Source organism: Struthio camelus, chromosome 19, assembly GCF_040807025.1.
Source record: "Struthio camelus isolate bStrCam1 chromosome 19, bStrCam1.hap1, whole genome shotgun sequence".
Classification (NCBI taxonomy): Eukaryota; Metazoa; Chordata; class Aves; order Struthioniformes; family Struthionidae; genus Struthio; species Struthio camelus.
This window is the reverse complement of record NC_090960.1, coordinates 14,997,308-15,007,127: the sequence shown is the minus strand read 5'-3', so window position 1 is coordinate 15,007,127 and position 9,820 is coordinate 14,997,308. Positions and strand designations below refer to the sequence as shown.

General features: G+C 45.5%; 1 long non-coding RNA gene across 1 annotated transcript; it reads right to left on the bottom strand.

Annotated features, from left to right (window-relative positions):
* Nucleotides 1-1,968: 1,968 nt before the first annotated feature.
* Nucleotides 1,969-8,045, bottom strand: LOC138061614 (uncharacterized). The gene is made up of 3 exons (XR_011135496.1): nt 7,933-8,045; nt 6,779-6,916; nt 1,969-3,273 (listed from the first exon to the last, which is right to left on the bottom strand). It is a non-coding gene; the product is annotated as an uncharacterized lncRNA (long non-coding RNA).
* Between the last annotated feature and the right edge of the window lie 1,775 nt (nt 8,046-9,820).

The window sequence follows — 9,820 nt, the reverse complement described above, 5'->3', positions numbered from 1 at the left end:
CAGTACCTACTATGTTAAAGTCAGACATAAACAAACACAGTCACTGTCTATAAAGGGACAGTGATATTACATGAATGAACAGCTTGTGGTGATTCACCTGAGACTAAGCTGGGCTTGCTTGCTAGGATAATTTACCTGGAGAGCTAACTGCTTCCATTCACCTCCTTTCTTGGAAGCAAGCTGAGAATAACAAACTGTTCCAATAACATCAGCCTGCTTCCTGTGGAGAGGCAGGGCAGGTCCCACCCTGTTACATGATAGGCACATATTTGGTCACATGAATGTGTCTTATAACTCTGGCTCTTCACCTTAGATTTACGTGTCAATAGCAGCCTGTCGTCTTGAAACCCTTTGCTTGAAATGGTAATATTATGCCTTCTTTCCAGCAATTCAAGTCCAGCACTCTCTTCCTGGGGCACTGGGAAGCTGAAGACACAAAAAAGCACTCTAATCAGCTGGCTACACAGTTTCAGGAGAGAGCTTCTACCAGTCCTTCATCTTGCTGCTGTCCCTCTTGGTGGAAACTAAATGATTTGGGCAAGATGGTGGTCAAGATACTCACAAAGAAGAGGACAGACCCGAGACTAGACCACCTCAGTGATTCCTAAATATTTATATTCATTAAAGCAGATACTGTAACCTTGACTTCCCTTCTTCCAGATGAGTTCTGTAACCACCAGATCAAAAAATAAGAAATTATTTATTGAATGTTTAACTAGTCCATGTAAAATGGAAAGATCATTGAAAGGAAGACAGGCATTATCTGTCCATATTGCTTCAGTATCAGCAACAGGCAAGCTGAGGCCATTTGGGTCTCAGCGTGCAAGTGTTATATGAGAACATAAGATGAGAAAATCTGGGTCTGATCAAAGGTGGGTCTGGCTTAGTATCCTGTTTCCCGCAATACAGGGTAGGTGCAGAGAGATATTTCTGCAGAATATCCTCTTGCTTTCCAGCAAATGACAGGTCAGGTCTTCCCCAGTTAGAGGTGGTATCCTGTATTTAATAGCTTGTTTCCATTATTTTGGGTAGTCCTTTTTTTGTGCAGATGCAAACTTTTGGCATCCACAACATCCTGTAGCAAGGGTTCCCACAGTATAATTACGCACTTTATTTTGGTACCTATCTCTTGCATGTTTCATCTGAGGCAGCACTGGCCCACTGCTGAAGGCTTCAGCAGTCCACACTAACTTTTATACTACCATAGCTGCACTGTTGTCCAAGTCTGAACTGTTGAACTGAAAGCTATCTGCATGTGGAGCTATGGACATGAGCTGCAGTCACCTACTTAAGAGACTTGTCCAAGACCACATGGAGAAGCACTGGAAAAACAGGCACCCACCCCAAAAGTCTCTAATCAAAGACAGCATCTAAACTTTCTTTCAACCCTCCTTCCTTCTAGTTTAATATAAGCCTTAGTAGAGTGATCTGGACTTGCCAGATCACCCACAACAACTTGCCGGGTCTCAGATCATCTGATCTTTTCTTTCGATCCTACAGAGAACTGGGCTTCCGGCCAGCTAAGAAGAGCAATCCAGTTAGGCAGTCCTGTGGCCAAACTCCCTTGGGTGTGCTAGATCGGACATTCATATTTCACTGACACTAAACTTCCCTTTTCAGCATGAATTGCTCATTACTTGAATCCCATAAGGGATTTCTTATGTCATGAAGGAGCAGAGATTCTGCTTAAACGCACTAAGCAGGACTGACTGTCTGCTTTTTGTGGATAAAGTTGTTGATCTGTGTATATGTGTGTGCCTGTATCTGCAGGACATAGATGTCTCAGTGTTTTCTTCTCAATGGTGCCTCTGTTCTGCAACCATCTGTGTATAAAGCTGCTATTCTCTCATGAACAATGACTCATACAGGAAAGTCTCTTAAGAACTAGGCAAAAACTATGTTCATCCTGAGTAGTATTGAAGATGAGGCTTCAATCTCATAAACTCTTGGGAACTCAGCATTACTTTTCCCTTGACAACTTTAATCTTTAGAATCTGCTGTTGCTGACACATACTTACAAACAACAGGTTGGCAGTAAATTGCCTCTTGAACTGTAAATAAAAAGTAAACTGCAAATTGCCCCTGCAAGTCCACCCCTTACCCTCCTAATACAACTTTCTGACAAAGACACAGTGCAGCACTGCTCACTGTGCCCAACCTTTTCCTCACTCCGTTTGCCAGTGAGGATCCACCTAGTAACTCTTCCACCCCCTTCATTTTTCTCGGCTCCTGTGAATGACTCATGACAGCCCTTTGCCCTATATTCTCTCCAGGCTCATCTCTATCTCTGCCAACAGTAGGGGGCAGAGAAACAGTAGGGGGCGGGGGGGTGATGAAAAGTACGATCCCTGCTCCCGGTGCCCTGCAAGCTACATCTGGACCTGGCACTGCCCAAAAGATTGGGAAGTTGGTCATACAGACTGTCTGGGGCAGTGATCCATACTGGTATCAATAAATCATGTCAGTCTTCATTTCACATATCTAGCAAAGTTTTGGGACTTAGGAAATAACTGAAAGAAAGGAAACATCCAGAAAATTTTCTTCAAAAGTCTTCTGTGCCTAGAACGAGTGAGGACAGAAGAGTTTTTGAAAGCTGAGTGAGCTTCTCTGGCAAGGGGGGAAGGTTCTCCTTTGTGGCATCTCATCAAACAGTGTGAAGAGTAAAAGGTTACAGGGTTCTCAAGGCCTCCAGATTAAGATGACAAGAAGGTTTAAAACAAATGATGACATATCTTAATAATGTAATCATGACAGCACTCCAAATATGCAAATAGTACCCAAGAAATATGTGTATGATAAATTCAAATTTTCAATTGGACTAGAATTTTAATTCAAAATTTTAATCTCACATTTTAAAATTATCTCTAAGATGTTGGGTGATAAGCAAGGGTCAGAGGTGCTAATACATGAAAGGAAACATGCCCCTGAGGCTGAGTGAAGCTGTGAGTGTCTGTAGTTGGACTGGATGTTAAAATCAATAGATAAAATCTACCTTACAGTAACAGCGTGAAAAAAGAGATTGCACTTCATACCTGGAATCATTGCTTTGGGGAGTCACATGCTGAAGAAGGTGATTTAACAGCTCACCATGGCTGAGAGAGTCCTCATTTCCATGCTGTCCTTCCCCAAATACTTTACCACCTTTCCTCCTAGCCACACAGTCCTGACCCTCCTCTGATTGGTACCAGTCCTGTGTTCCTCTGCCTTTTCACTGAATTGATCAGTCTTCAAACAGCAGAAAGTCATCCTCTTCTTGCTGGGTAGGTGAGTTCACTGATTGTAGAAAATGCAGAAAAACATAGATTGGAAGGGATATCAGGTCTTTCATCCAACCTCTCACTCAAAGCAGAGCTAACTTCAAAGCTAGATAAAATTGCCTGGGGCCTTGTCCGTACAAATTCTGAAAATCTCCAAGGACAGAGATTCAGCAGCCTCTCTGGGCAACCTGTCCCAGGGCTCCACCACTCTCATGGTAAAGAATTTGTCCCTTGTGTCTAAAAAGAATTTCCCCTGGTTGCAATCTGAGACCATTGCCTCTTGTCCTTTCACTGTGCACTTACAGAAAGAGCTTGGATTCATCTAATTTGCAACCCTCTTTTCAGCAGTGTTAGATTGCAATTAGATCCCAAGACTTCTCTTCTCCAGATCAAACAAGCCTAATTCCCTTAGCATTTCCTCATATGCCTCCAGCCCCTTGATCATCCTAGTGGCTTTTCCTGAATTCTCTCCAGTATGTCGACATGTCTCTTGTAATGAGGGAGGGAGCACAATACTGAACACACTATTCCAGATGCAGCCTCATCAGTGACAAGTAGAGGGCAATCCCTCAACCTCCTGGCTCCTTATTGGCTACTTACTAATGCAGTCCAATGAGCGGTTAGCCTTTATTATTGCAGGGGTCCACAGCTGACCCATGTCCAGTTTGTTTTCTGCCAGGACCCCCGGGTCTTTTCTGCAGAGCTGCGCCCTAGCCAGACAGTCCCCAGTCTGCACTGATGCATGGAGCTGTTATGTCCCAGATAGATTTTTTAACACTTATTATTTCATAGAATTAGTACAAATGCATGAGGTTGGTCTCCTTCCTGAGGAGAAGCAGTCTGTGAGCCTAAAATCTCAGGCTTGTTACAAACACCTCAAACTTGTAGTAACAGAAGCAGGAAACTTAGTCATAAACTGAGTTCCCTTAAAGTTTTCTTTATGGAGCCCCAGAAGTAGAGCTGAGGAAGGGAGAAATGTATCACCTGAGGGTATAAGATGGTAAAACTGCACAAAATTAGTGTCTAAAAGGAATACTCAGCTTCATCAAACAAATGTAAGAAATACATCAGGTGAGAGGTCAAACCCTCAGTCCTCTTGCGCTAAGTCAGTCGGCTAACACATGTGAGAAATTCCAGTTTTCTGCAATATGCTTTTAGAGCTGTACAAGGTCTGGTGTGGGTCACAGACATAAACAAAGGGATGCAGCTCTTAGCACAATTTACCTTGTAATCAGCAAAAGGCCCAGCCTACAGAGCCCTGAAAGAATCTTGCAGGCCACTGGAACAAATCCTACTTCCATCCATTTCCCCAGGACCGCAAACAAGGAACACGCACCATGCCTAGAAGAGATGGGCTTCTTGAGCGCATGGTGTGGTTTTAAATCAGCATTGTAATCCTCCCTCCCTTATTTTACAGATATGCAAACAAGTAAGAATTATACTTGAGGTATGACACAGCTCCAACTCTCTTACTATGTGTATCTGTTACTATTCTAAAATAGTCTGTCTTTATTTATTTCCTAGTTATATCTCCCACTACGTCTGGTTCAACTAAATGACAGTAGTATGTTTCTTGTTCTTAAAGAAATGAATACAGTTTATTTTTTAAATCTAGTAATAATTTTCAATTTCCCTCTAGCTTTCTGGGTTTTGTCCCCCTTACTCCCTCTCCGGTTTTCCAGAAACTGTCTGCGTCTATTCAGAATGCTAATATAAACCCACACTTATAATTTTAGTGGCAACAGCTAAGCACAGAGATATAGAAATGTACAAAACTCTGAGATGAGAATAACTTAAGAGTTGCTCACTGGAATTGCTAGGCACAGACCCCTGTTCAAATTCTTGCCAGTCTGTGGGAGCTCAGGGCCTCTGTCTTTTCTCAGTCCCTCTCTATGTGGAGGTGCTTACCTGAACAGTGAGTAGCTTTGGAAGAATAGGTGGCTTGTGTGTTTTATGTTATTTTTTGCATTTCTAAGTTAGTTAAAGGTGTGACCAAGGGTTTTTTCCTCAGTCTAAGAGCATTTCAAGCCCTTGTCCTGAGCACTGAACAAACCAGCAGCTTGAACAGCGCACTCTGCCTCTGTGTAGAGGTGACAAGTAGTATAGATTTGGATTGAGTCTTTAACCAACTTCATCCTGTCCCTTTTGCCTCTCTCTAAAAGCTGCCTGGGGTGAGCAAGGTGACATATTCAGTGGTTGCAAAAAGAAAATAGCAAAGCTCTTCTGATTGCTGATGCTAATATATGGCCTAAACACTTAACTGGCTGTTTTACTGAAATACTGAGAGCTGCACAGAGACAGCTGAACACACAAAATGATCCTACTTACTTGCAGTTGGCCAGTGCTGACTCACAGGTAATACCCATGTTTGATCATTCCATTACCACTCTCTCTTCCTGCTATACTGGGACAACCAAAGGACTCATGATGTTCTACAGATCTCATGACAAACTACAAAGCACATCTCGAAGTTTCTGGGAGCGCAAAGAAACCTTCAGATAGACTTTTCTTTCAGTTTTATAAACGTGTTTGTAGCCCTCATCCTTGTTAAAGAAAAACTAGCTTTGAAAATCAGTCCTGCAGGACAAAAGTCCTGCACAGAATCTGTTTCTCTTTCTCTTTCCTTTTTTTCCCTTCATATACAAATATGAAGTATGAATATAGGTTTTTACTTAACAAAAGGACAAACCCTGCTAATCTACTGATTTGTCTGCCAGCATTGTGCTTTTCATAGCACTGTTGGCTGGGGCAGATGTGGTTCTAATGCACACAGCTGTGCAATGACAACCATATCGTGTTATGTGGGAGTGCGGGCAGGACCAGTCTGTTTGGGGGGGGGGGGTTGGACATGATGACAGTCTAAGTCACACACAGGCTTGTGTTTGTGCCTGGGCTGTCCATATCCATCTCCCACACTGAGTGGAAAATCCCACACCAAAGAACTTAGAAGCTAGAGCCAATGATGGCAGGTAGCCATGGAGCAGGGGAAAGGAAACAATAAGATCATTTTGGTCAGCCTGACAGGCAGTGATCACAGATTGTCTGATGAGGCATTAGTAGACAACACATCAGAGAGCTATGACTGGCACAAAGGATCCTGAATGCAACTGGAAGAATGACCAGTCAGGGGGCAAATGGGTTACAGCCAACAGTGATGACAGGGTATAAACCACAGGAGAAGGATGAAAGAAATCAAAACAATTGCCACTGATGAATACACAAAAGAAAGGAAAAATATAGAAGGAATAATTCATAAAGGAGAAGAGAACAGCAGGCTGCTAAGTACTGAAGCTAAATGAGAGAAGGCAAGAACCATAACAGTGGAGACATATGGACGCATGGTGATAGCAGCACTTGCTTCTGAAGACCAAAAAGAAACGGACAATGATTGGAACCACTGACACTCATCGAGACATCACCACCTGGCTGATGATGACAACGTAGTAAAATTTGGTTCCCGTTTAGGGTGAACATCAATACAATTTACAATGAGAAATTCAAAGCTGTAAACTGGCTCTTACACATTTTTGCTTTTCAGAAATGATGTCTTTTTTTCACTCCGTCTCTGTATATAGAAAATGATGAGCAGCTCAATAAAGACCAGTGCTGGACAATGCAAGTGCAGAATATCCCATTGTAACATGCGGATCCTGGTGATCCTAGAAGATAAGAGAAACATGGGATATCTGAGAAGTATTTGGAGGTAAGAGCACAAAACCTACAGTATAAGGGAAAATAGGAGAAACCTAAACGAAGATAAGATAAATGTAAACCTGGCAAAGAGAACCACAGGGGCTGCGGGGCTGTGACTATCAAGACCGTTCCTAGAATCCAGTGTTGGGGGGGGGGGGGGCTGCTCTTCGGAAAAGGAACGTGTGCTCTAGGATAGAATAATCTGGTTTTAGAAATAGAACGAGCCTTGCTTTGGGGCCTGAGGAACAGCGAGATTACCTACTATAAACATGTTTTTCCACCTCGGAGGAAGGAGGAGCTACGTCTCCCGCCCGCTGAGCAGCCAGAGCTACCCCACAGCCACAGAGCAGAGCCTCTGCAGCCGTCTGCTTACGGCCTGCTGGCCCCGAGCCCCGGGTGCAGTCACTGCTGCCTCGGGCCTCGGGCCACCGCCAGCCCCCACCGCCAGCCGCCGGCCCCCTCCGCACCGCGGGCCTCCGGCCGCCCCCGCTCGCGGCCAAGGCGGGGCGCCCGCCCGCTGCGGGCGCCTCGGCGCCCCCTGTCGCCGCGCCCTGGCGCTGCGGCGGCCGCGGCGGGCAGTGCCGCTCTGGTCCCGCAGGTCGGGCCGCCGTGCTCGGTCGGCCCTGGCGCGGCCGTCTCGGCGCGCCCGTGGCAGCGGGGCCCCCCTCCGTCCCCAGAGCCCTGCCTGCCGGCAGCCCCAGCCCCATTCCTGCGGGCACGGCTTTGTCTGGCATCTCTCAGACCTGCCTCGAGGCGCCGGGGCTTCCCAAGGTGGCGGGCGCGCTGCCGCCGGCCTCCGGCGTGGCCGGGCCGGGCCGCGGGGGCTCCTCGGGGCGGCGGCGCGCGCTGTCGCGCAGCTCGTGCCGGGTGACCCGCGGCCGCGGCCTGCAGCGCTGCGCACGTTAGCCCTCGGCCGCGGCTGCGGGCCGCGGGGCCTGCCTCCTCGGGAAATGAGCCAGCCTTGCTCCTTCCTTTCCCTCACCACTCTCCGCGGGGCAGAGCTCCTCTCCCACGCGCTGTATGGAGCAGATCCGTTTCCCTCCTCTTCCTTACTCACACACAGCCGCTCACCTCCCAACACACACTTTGCAGTGCAGATTTTCCCTCCCGCCCCCCTGCCCCAGACTATGTTACGGGTTGCTATGGCAGAGCAAAGAATGTAGCAGCTCCTATTCATAGGTATTTTTACAGCCTTTTGGAGATGATTTTGCTGTATTTTTCCTATTTAACTATGCTAACTTCTGTAAAACATGACAGTTGAAACCCTGGAGAACAAATGAGGTGTCTGCCCATTCTCCTGGGAATCCTGTTTTTTTCCTGCATAGGGCATAACCCATACTTTGGAAATTGCTACATCCGTTACCCACCACATCCGTTCACAGATGCTCATTTTCATATCAAATTGTCCTTACAGTCACCAGAACGTCACCCAGATTTATTTTTATTTCTCACAGCTTTTGCTTAGGTTTGAGTAAGTATGACAGGTCAAAGTGCAAAGTTACATGCATATCTTTTTATTTGAAGCAGGCAATGAATATCTCAATTAGATGCACAGAAGTCTATATTGTAAGGGAGCCTTCTACAGCTGTGGTCAGGGACCTCGTTCCACTGATTTCTAAATATAAAAAAAAGGAAAATAATGTAGAGTTTACTGGGGTAATAGGATTACCCGTGGGATTACTGCAGATGTGCAGCTATAGCATATTGCTCTGCAATGACAGAACCCAGTATCTCCTAATCCTGCTGAAACACATAGATCCCTAAAGGAGATCATATCTGGTATCTCACTCCGGAGGCATCCAAAGGAATTTCAGAAACCACTGATTTTGAATACACACCAACTTCTGGCCTTTGCTTTATGATGAAAGGCAAAAGTAGGAAGAATACAACTGTAGATGCCAGGTAGGTGTTTGGGGCAGTGATTTTTGTGTCACCTGTTGCATAGGAAGGGTTCTTCTCTTCAAATCCCCAGCTCATCTGTCCTCCAGTGTCACAGCTTCTGGCTCTCAATTTGTTGACCAGGCATTCAGCAATATCAGCTCATTCTTCAGCCTCTTCCAGCTCATGCTGCGTCTTGCAGCACCATAAGAGTTAGTGTGTGCCTGTGCTTCCTGAAAGTCATGCAGTGCCATGCATGCAAACTGACATTGCCGTGTTACTGTTAACCAAACACTGTATGCCTGCACCATAATAACATCACTCACCACAGTCAGCACACAATTACATCCAGCACTCAGTGCATTCCCACATAGTACAATCAACAGCATGAGCCCTCTACTGGGGACAGAACAATTAGTGCTGCTCAGTTCCAGCTGGGAAAATTGGCTAGCGTGGCTCCAGAAGTGTAACAATTCCAGGATAAACACAACCATAAATCTTTAAGAGTTAAGGAATATTCAAAGGCAATTGCAACAGCTGTCCTACCAAACTGAGTAATCAATTATTTTAATGGAATTGAGAGCCCAAACTTTTTGGAAATCTGCACTCAGTGGCACACAAAGATTTTAAAGAGTTCTGCACTCACGTCTTCCTCAGTCTGTTTCTTGTATGCTTTCACTTTTATCTGCAGCTTGTCCACCAGGTCCTGGAACTGGAGAGTATTTTTCTTATCCTTTTCAGACTGCGGGAAGTGGAAACAAACTAGAGTCAGCCTGGGAACATGGACCCAAGTAATGCACTTAGAATAAAAAGAAGATACAAAACAGAGCAAAGGATTTGAGATACCTTGTAAGTGAGCTCCTTCAGCCTTCGTTCATACTTGTGAGCACCTTTCAGTGACTCTTATGCTTGTTTCGGCTCAGGATCAATTTCATTTTCTAACTCATGAATCTGAAACACTGTAGCATGGTGAAGACAGCAAGCTGCCAAGA